Here is a 10,089-nt window from a genome sequence, read left to right on the forward strand (position 1 = left end):
TCGGCAGCGCGGGAGGCATGGTGGGGGGAAGCCCTGGCATCACCCTCCAGAGCACCTAGCCAGAGGGGTGCTCTGTTCTCGGAGGGCTGGAGAGAGTCAGAGCATCGTCACGGGCTGCAGTGATACAGGTTGGTAAGTCCTTATGTGTTTCTCCTCTCCCTGAGCAGGAGACAGGAGGGACAGTTTGTGACCGTAAGTCACAAGTTGGTGGCTCAAGCTGGGGTTGCTGCAGATGTTTTCCTTGTTGGACGAACAAAACACCAGTTTCTCTGAGACTCCCAGCAGATGGAATAATGCACAGAGAGCTCGCATATGTATTATAAGCTTACGGCTTGTCACCGGGGATTCTCGGCTATGTTAACCTGACTGTACCAGCCTGGTCTACATCCTGTGGCCAGTTACCTGTCCATCTTACTTTCTAGGCCCAGCTCCAGCTACTTCCTCTGTGTCTGGCTGGAGACTACTGCCTGAACACCGCCCCAGAGTCTCTGTAGGAAGCCCCGCCTCCCTCTCTTGCCTCAGCTATTGGCTGATCTGCTCTTTATTCAACCAATCAGAGGTGATGGAGGGAGTATTCACAAAGGAGGATGCAGCCCTAGGAAGAGCCGTGCAAAGACTGGCCTGTAGCCAGATCTCTGCTGGCGCAATAGCCAGCCCTGGATAGTTCTCACACAGCATCACCCCAACATCACCCGGCTTTTATTTTCTCTAGTTTGGGTGGAGGCGGTGTGAACACGCCGTGTCCCTCATATGGTGGTCAGAGGACAGCTCTCAAGAGTTGTCTGCTTGGTGTGGGTTCCAGGGATTGAAGTCAAGTTCTCAGCCCTGGTGCCAGAGTCTTCACCAGCTGAGCCATCCTGCCCACCCTCAGGTACAGTTACTGGTGTTGGAAATTTCATTATCAGTGCCATTTAGTTTCCTTGTAAAGACACTGAAAGCTTTGTATTTCCAATGTGCAAAGCCCATGATATTTATGTCGTGTCCCACTGCTTCAGACTGCTCATTACTTGGTCTGTAGGAACTTGGTCATCTCTATATTCCACAGAGAAAATTCTCCCCAAATACACTAAAGATACGCCAATGGAATGTGGCAAGAAACAGTGATGATTTAGGAAATCTTGGTAAGACACATCTTTGTCCCAAGATGCTATGATATAGATCCCACTGAAACCCAGGAGTCCAGGAAAAAACAACTAGTGCCATGCTCACCTTTCTGCAAATGTGGAGTCTGATATCAAAGATGCCAGGTAAGGAAAAGCCACTGGCCATGTTCAGGTAAGATGGCGGGGCTAGGGTTGGCTCCATGTAGGCTGAGCTGACAGTCAGCGGAAGCAAAGAACAAAATTCCTACAGGAATAAGAGCGCTGAAAGCCTCAAAAAGAGTAGAGAGAGGGCCCTGGAGAAAGAGCAGGGATGAAGGCAAGGGGGGACAGCACCGAGGGCTGAGCGAGACTCTGTCGGACAGTTCCTGGTATGGGGGCAGGATGATAGAAACCACTTCCAAAAGAAACGAAAGACCAGATGGCAGAATGAGGAGGGCAGACAGGGCCCCTCACAGAGCTCGCAGACCATCAGGGTGTGCTCAGGTTCTGACCAGTCAGAGCAGACTGACCTCCCTGAATGCCAGGAGCATCCAGCTGGCTTCAGGAGAGCCACACATCTCCGATGTCCTTTGTGTCCCATGGAAAGGAAGGCTCACAGTGATGGCATTTCTTCGAAGAGGTTCCTAGGCCCTGGAGGTGCAGCTGGGTTTCTTCTGAGCCAAACATCAGAAATCCACCGCAGCTCCCTCTAACTACTTATGGCAGAATGTGCTCAGACAAACCTGATTTTAAAGCTGAGATCGATAAGCAAAAAGCAACCAGAGCTTGGAGCTGGGAAAAGCTCAACCTGTCAATAACACTTATTTGGAGGGGGGAAAAAAGCAAGTATGTTTGGAAAGGAACACTGCAGACGTGGCCAAGAGACCGTGTGATAAGAAAATTAATACAGATAGGAACCAAGAATTTTTATCAACCATCTCAACAAAAGCCTAGAAAAAAAGATGAGATCAGACCAGCAGAAACACTGCCAGTTACAACTACAGGAAACAGAAAAGGGCAACAGACTTTAACCACCAAACCGGAGCATGGTTTAACTACAAGCAAATCTTCAGGACCGGCCAGGACTGGAAAGGCTCGAGTGCTTGCCAGGGTTTTTCCCACCCCAGCTCAGTGCACGTGGGTTCAGGGGCCAGAGATGCTTCTTCCTCAGCTCCAAAGGGCAGGGAAGGTACCAGGAGTCCTCTGTGAAAGCAACCATTGCATGGAGAACTACAGCCCAAATACCACCAGGAAAGCAAAAGTGATGCCATTGTTCCGCCAAGCTTGATTCTCTGAGAATTGAAGCATCTCAAGTTCTCATCACTTTGCCTTGATAGGTTTGGAGCTTCTTAGAACCCATCACCTCTTCCTTCTTTTCTGTCTTTTGGAATGGAAATGTGTGTCCCATGTCCATCCTTCCCTTGTTCTTTGGGAAGTGCTTAATTTGTTTGGTTCCAGGGATTCACAGCTGAAGACGAATTCTGCCCCTGGTTCAGCCTCACTCATATCTGAATAAGTAGACAAAACTTTGGATTTGAGATTTAGAATTGATTCTGGAGTAAGTTCATACAATCGGGGCTGCTGGGGTGGGGAAGCTTCCTGGGTGTGAGAAGGATATAGCTTTGAGGAAGACAGGAAGAATGAAAATCTGAATGTTTGTATCTGAAATCTTGAGTGCTGCTCCGATCACCTTAGGAAATAAGGATTTTGGAAGGTGAAAGGTAATGAGAACAAACCCTTCAAGTGCAATTTGTGTCCTTACAGAGGGGACGCCAAAGCAATCATCCTGGCTGTCCACTGTGAGAGCTGAGTGACGGGGTCCCGGGCCAGAGGCCTGGGGAGGGCCCTGCTAGAACCCATCCATGGTTGCGATCCCATCGCAGAGCTCAGCCCACAGCGCAGGCATGGACAGACTTCTGCTCCTCTTGAGTCGTTTGGTCTTTATGATAGTGGCCCAAACTGACTAAGTCCCTGCTGGTGTGGGCTGAGTGTTGTAGCGCCAGCCACCGGCATCTCTGAAGGGGACCTTACTGGAAATACAGGCATTGCATACTCCCGAGGGTCGTGAGTGGAATCACAATCCATGCGGCTGGTGGTTTCAGGAGAAGGGGAAATCTGAAAGACAGGATAATGTCACATGGCACACGGGTGAAGACACAAACGCTGGGTGCGGCCCGGCAAAGTGCAGAAGCTGGGAGAGGCCACAAAGCGGGTCTCAGAGTCCTAGCGGCTTACTCATTTGGATTTCTGACCTCTAAAACTGCTGGGTAATACACTCCATTGTTTAAGCCACTTGATTTTTAGTTGTTTGTTATCACAGGCCAAGGAAGCACACAAATCTCATGGTGAGACGGTAGTTATTGAGAGCAAAGTCTAAAGCTGAGCATGAAAAATAAAAGTGACTGATGAAAATTTAGTAAAACCTCTTTGGGGCATGCAGGGCAATTTTGTGTATTTAGGTAGAGATGGAGTCTGAGAAAGAGAAAAAAAATTGACAGAAAAAATAAATAGTGCCAAACATCTTCCAAGTTTTTTGTGAATTATCAACTTACAAACTGAAACATTCAACAAATTCAAGTAAGATGAACATAAAGAAAACCAGACCAGGACATAATATCAGATTACCACTTGTTTGAGAAGATAGTAGTGATGAATAGAGGTGTTCAGTTCAGCCAGGGGAGGGAAAGACGGTGGTTGGTAGAGAGGGGAGTAAAGGCGAGTGTCTGTTTCTCCCTGTGCAAAATGCACACGTGGGAGGCATCCCAGAGGTAAAAGATCCAGGGTGATGGGGAGCTGGGGAGCTGGGGAGCTGGGCCAGGGTGCAGCCATTTGCTGTGTGAGGAAGGGAATCTGAGTTTAAGTCCCCAACACCCACGTGAAAGCCATGACCACACATGCCTCAGCCTCAGCTAGGGCATAAGAAGACAGAGATCCTACAGGCCCCTGGCCAGCGGCCCAGCCCAAACCGCAAGGGTCAGGTTCGGTGACACTTATGTTCCAAAAACATAAGGTGTGGAGTGATGGAGGAAGACTCCAGCTTCTTCCTCTGGTGTCTGTGTGTACACTTCCGGGGCACATGCACGCCCACACACATGTGCACACACACACAAATACCACACAGCATACAGAATTGGCCGGTGCTTCCGCTTGAGAAACACTTCTAAAGACGTTGAAAGGCGATGTCCTCAGCCTACGTGACCTCGAAGAAATATAGGAAGACAGACAAAATCATAGCAAGATCCAGATTTAATAAAGTGGGAAAGTACACGCTGGGTAAATGCAGACACGTTTGGAAACAGTAGCATTGCATTAGTTTGTCTTTGGCGGCGGCGGCAGAGGAATGATAGCATGCCCAGGGCTGGCTGGGTACGTTATGAAGAGAAGTGTGCTTACTGTGAAATAAACTTGGGTCGCCAACTTGCCTGGCCTTGGCGGAGAGTAAAGCTAACCTCTGGCTGTGAGCAAGTGAGGATGAGCTAAGTGAGCAAGACCCACGCAGGCCGCGCTACCCCACAGGCCAGGAGCCATGCTAGGGCACCAGGCGGAGGAGGGCATGCCAGGAGCTTCTCTATGCTTCCTTGCCAGCCGGGGTGAGGCTCTCTGCTCCGCTTTGCTGTCCCCGACAGGGTGGACTAAAATCCACAATCTAGAGTGAACCTCTCTTCTCATCAGCTGCCTTAGATACCCTGCTGAAGGCACAGACTCACCTGCCTCCTGCCGGACGATTACAGTAAAGGCTGCGCTGTAGAGCTAACCCAAGGCAGAGCAGGAAGGCGAGGAGACTTGGCGGCCACTCTTGATCTTTTCATGATAACTCATCCTCAGAGACAGTAACCAGTGTCCCAGGAGAGCAGGAGCGACCTTCATTGTTTCAAAATTGGTGTCTACTGTTGACCTGATCACCACTGGGAAGCACCTTTCTGTTCCAAGAGCCTCCATTCAGACTTGATCCCCCACAGGAGATATGCACCAGAGTGGAGACTGCTGCTGGATTTTGATCTCCACCAATTTACTGAGCAGCTCAGCTTCTCTGCCCACGGGAAGCTGCTGTGGTGCCCTCCTTCTGCGCCATCTTCATCTGGTGTCAAGGCAGTACCGGCTCCGTGGTGACCTGAGTCTTGAGGTGCTTCGTCTTCTTCCATTTGAAGAGTCTCGGAGAATGTACCTGTGGTTCTTTCTTTCTGGTTCTAGACTTGACTCTTGCATGCAACCTACCCAGACTGACTCATGGAGCTCCAAAAAACGTGACCAAGACAGAATAACAGATGACAAGATGGAACCAGTGAACAAAGTCCTCCCAGAGTCAGACAGCTGTGACGAGGACCCTGTGAATTTTTACTGCTATTGCCACACCATGTACTGAGTTTAAAGTAACCAACCCAGTTTATTATTTGGCAGCTTTCACAGGTCAGGAGCTTGGCACACTTCAACTGGGTCTTCTGCTCAGAGTCTTAACATCTGGAATGGATGTCAGCTGGAAGTGTGGCCTCACTGAGGCTCTGGATCCTCTTCTGACATCACAAGTTGTTGGTTCCTTTTAGGACTGAGACCCTCGGATTCGGCTTGCTGGCTTTCAGGGGCATCCTCAGGTGCTGGGGGCCACCCACCCCTTTTCTCACCGCTGTCTCTGTAACACGGCAGTTTGCCTTACGATCATCAGGAAAGCTCTTCCCTTAAAACCCCCAGGCCAGTCTCTTAAGGAGTATTGATTAGGAACCGTCCCTTCATGGTGCATTCTCATGGAGGCAGGGGCCTCCTGCCATGTTCATAGGGACTGACAGACTCAGTCTTATTCCCAGCCTTAGTCCACCAAGAAGTGACAGAGATTAGCTGATGTAAAGAATTTGGATAGGAAAGAACAGTGAAAACTGTGAAGCCAAAGTGTCACATGGGCTCTTGGGTGATGGTGATTGTTTCAGGACTGAGACAGAGGATTGCCCAGAGAAGTGGACTCCAATGCTAGAGGGGATGGGAATGGTGGCATTGCGGTTGGAGAATAGGTGAGAAGCTGAAGAAATTCACGACTATACAAAGAACTGTGCTCACTAGAAAGGCAGAAGGGCACGTAGGTGAGTGGACTTCTGGTAAGAGAGACAGTGATGATCAGTTTTCATTGACACAATTGTATCAAGAAACATAGGGTTTTATCAGGGAGCACTGTCAGATGTGTCTGTGAGGGCATTTCCATAGAGGAGGAGTTAGGGAGAAGGGACTGGGATGCAGTGTCAGGAAAGGCTGGCAGAACCACAGATTCCCGTCCTCTGCCTCCTGACCCTCCTGGATCTGAGAAGCAGCCTTACCTCAGCTGTCCCAATGTTCCCGACACTCCGCCTTCCTCACTAGGAGGCACCAAACTCTTGACCAGATCCAAAGTAAACAGCTGCTCCCTTCAGGTGATTCTTGTCAGATATTCTGTCATAGTAACAAGAATATGGCAAAGTACAATGACACACAGAAGCTTATTTAGGGCAGTCAGTAAACAAAATCCATCATTGTAGCCACAGGTCATCTTATTGGCTGTGAGGCAGGAAGTAGAAGGGAGAGGAGGAGCCTGAGGCTGAGGAGAGTCTGTGCCATCTTTGTCCTTCCCATGTATGGATTTCCTGAAGCCACAGTGCCTTTGGTTTGACAGCCTTGCTTCCAGCTCTATCTTCTAGGAACTGGTGCCTGCTCTGCACCTGGAGAGCTCATAATGACAGTGTCTACACTCACGGAGTGCTAATTTTCACAACCTGCTCTTTCAGGCCCATCATGCCGGTGTGCGAACAGAAGGATAAAGACGTTAAGTAACCTGCACAGCTAATAGTAAAAACTCCTCAGCGGAACTCAGGCCTTGCCTCTTTCTCATACTGTGATGCATTGCCTTCATAAACTGTTAAGGCCATTAGGCATTTATAAAAGGTGCTGTAAGGACTTGTTTTGCTTATAATTGCTGTGGTTTAATATTCTTTTTTTTCTCCAGAAGGAGTCTAACCCGGAGAGTGCCGTCTGGGAGAGGCCTGAAAACATGGAGCTTTGTCTGCTCACTCTAGACTGAGCATGAGCTGGTATTCCAGGGGCACTAAGGTGAGGCTCCCACAGCTCAGGACAGAATGGCAGTTCAAGGTACTCCTCATCAGATGTCAGTTCCCTTTCCTCCTTTTTTCTCTCGTCCTTTTCTTCCCCTCACTCCTCTCTTCTAAAAGTTAACATGTCTGGGGCTCCCAGTTTCAGGCTGTGTTAAGGGGGGGGGTCACATTCTTTCAGAGGCAAGCAGCAAGCTCACCAATCATAGGCCCCCAAAAGGCTTCAGGAAAGAATCAGTAGATAGCACACTTTTAGGAAAAAAAGAGGAATCTGGCGGAATTGCAGTTGGAAGGAACAGGAAACTAATGTCAGAAAGGGAAATGCATGGGCTCTCTGTCAATACTCTTTCAAAGTGACCTTAGCATTTGGAACCATCTGTGGTTTCATTTACCCAGATAATTACATTGGTTCTGCATCTGGCGTGTCAGAGCACAGAGAGCCGAGGCTCCAAGGACCCAACTGCCCTTTGCAAACTGGTTTTCCTCCCTGTAGGAACTGCACAGCACCAGCTTCATTCCAGCCCCACCGGAAGGGGACCCTACCTCGGCCCTGCTGGCTGACAAGTCCAGACTCAGGCCCTGAGCCCCATAAATCCAGGCGTGTATGGGTTCATCTCCAAACAGCAGCCTGCTCCATCAATTAAAGGGTGTTAGGCAAGCGAGCCACCAGTGAGCCCAAGCAGGATTAAGAAGCTCCATGTGTCTTCACGCCCACTTTTAACATTGCCATCATCTCAGCTGAAAGCTCTAGTTATTAGCTTTATTAAAAGAGGAGCAAGAAGGAGGTGAAGGAGAAGCCACAGGCTCACCTCCCAGGCAGGTTAACACACGCCCTTCCTCCGCTCTCTTGAGTTAAGGAACATTCTCAAAGGGAGAGGGAAGGCGTTTGGGGTTGTATGGAAAATTTGACTCAACCCAAAAACCCAGCCAACACCACAAAGTGGAGTGGAGTCAAATCAGATAAATAGGAAAAGGAAAAGAATATAAAATATCTTTGAATGACATTATCAGGAAGGTTAAAAACCTTAGCAGCCCTGGCCTGCAACACACAGATTCTAGTCTTGACTCCTCTGGGGAAGGTGCTCAGGTGTTGACTGTAGGGGCCTCCTGTGCTCCTGCAGTTAAATGCTCAAAACTTACACAGTCCTCTGGACCGGTGTCTGGAACTACCAAAAATAACATTTGTAAAAAGTCCCCCTAATCGCCAGCGTATTATTCATGTAACCTCGATATCTCGTGAAAACAAAATGTCCATGACTGCAGGGCCAGGGGGCCTGTGGGAGCACCCCGCACCCCTGGGTTCATGTCTTTGCTATGCTGGCTTGTGCTTTTGCTACAGTGGAAGAGGCTTAGTTTAGAAAGTAAACAGCAGCTGTCTTGGACACCTTACCTGTGTCTGGGCAGAGGCAGGACACGGATCTGAGAAGACTGTGGAGGTCTTTGACCAGCTAACAGAGGGCAGACGTCAAAATCAACAAGCCTTAAGAGGAGGGGGTCAAAGGGCTCCAGCCTGTGACACATTCTCACACTTTGCACTCTAAGGACCCAACCTTCGCATGCGTTCTTGGAGCTTCTCTGTTTATGTTTTTTTTTTTTCTTTTTCTGAAAATATTTAGTCAGCAAAATTGTGTCCTTCCAAGATATTCTGCCTGCATTTGGCCTGGAAATGGTAACATTTGTAATAATACATCTTGAAATGCAAAGGTGCAACCTGAGGAGAAACCAGAGTGAACCAAGAGCTTTTCAAACCTCCAATATAAAGAAATGAATAAATAAATGAATAAGAGAAAGTTTGGCTCAGCAAGGGCTCAGGGTCAGTAGGGGGAGGGGGAACAAGATAAATTGTGAGGAATCCAAGTTATCTGCTTATCCTGTGCCAAAGTCAGGTTGGTATTTTTAAAAAAAAGTGAATATATGTTGAACAAGGAAAGGGGAGAGAGAAAAGCTAAAAGCTAGCTCTACGATTCATTTAACTCGGGGGAGGAGGGGGGTGGACAAGGAGTAGACTCTAGAGGGTTTCCAGGACTCAGCAGCTGAGCTACATGAGCATCACAGCCCAGACCCAGCCCGCCAAACCCAGCCTACCCTTGCCCTTCTCAGCAACTCCTGTGGGTGAAGCGGCTTTTCTCGGCCGCTCTGGGACTAACCTGCTTTCCTAACCAGGTGAGGCTGTCCTGAGCCCCCAGAACCAGCATCTTACGCTATTAATCCGGAAGGCCGGAGTGATGTTGGCACCATCGCTGCATGGTCGGCCTCCAGCTTTGCTTTGCTCCTTCCAGAGCAAGGAAGTTTGTTTCTGACATGATTCAGGGTTGGTGAAGCTGTAGGTTTTACTTCAGCGGCTCTCTTCTCCTTACAGGGCTTCGTTTCAGAGTCTCTTCCCTTGGCAGCTGTTTCAGCACCTTTGTTTAGTAGAAAGGTCATGGGTTCTGCAGCAGCCTGTCCTGCAGTGAGCATGCAGCATGAAGGGTGGAAGCATGCATGGAGCTTGGTGCAGGGGTCCTCAGAGCGGAGGGCAAACAGAAGGGCGTGAGGCATGGAGGCTGTGTGGAGTGGCTGAGCACAGAGTAACACCAGCATGGAGGAGAGAGCACCCCCAGAGCATGCTGGGTGAGCCGAGCTTTGACAAGACTACAAACAGAGTTTCTGGGATGTGAACTAGCAAGCCTGGGAGACTAAGGAAGGAGGATTGCTGCAAGTTTCAAGCATGTATGAGCTATGTAGTAAGTCTTAGGCCAGTCTGGGCTACAGAGCAAAACTCTGTAAACAAATAAACAAAACACCAAAATATTAAAAATAGGAAAAAAAATAATTAAAATTTCTAAAAGTGACAGTTACAGGGCCAGTACAGTTTGTTTATGCACTCTTGCTTTTTAACATTTTTATTCTATTCTAGTGTGTGTGTGTGTGTGTGTGTGTGTGTGTGTGTGTGTGTGTGTGTG

The 10,089-nt window shown here is 48.8% G+C and overlaps 1 long non-coding RNA gene across 1 annotated transcript in view; it reads right to left on the reverse strand.

Moving 5' to 3' along the window:
- Positions 1-2,014: 2,014 nt before the first annotated feature.
- The window catches only part of LOC129675667 (uncharacterized), a 14,327-nt gene continuing 6,252 nt past the window's right edge, over positions 2,015-10,089 (reverse strand). The window contains exons 2-3 of the long non-coding RNA XR_008719969.1: positions 6,383-6,494; positions 2,015-3,197 (exon numbers count right to left, since the gene is read on the reverse strand). This is a non-coding gene — a long non-coding RNA (uncharacterized LOC129675667). The remainder of the gene's footprint in view (positions 3,198-6,382; positions 6,495-10,089) is intronic.

The sequence above is a fragment of the Psammomys obesus genome, unplaced genomic scaffold (genome assembly GCF_907164565.1).
Source record: "Psammomys obesus unplaced genomic scaffold, mPsaObe1.curated_primary_1811, whole genome shotgun sequence".
Classification (NCBI taxonomy): domain Eukaryota; kingdom Metazoa; phylum Chordata; class Mammalia; order Rodentia; family Muridae; genus Psammomys; species Psammomys obesus.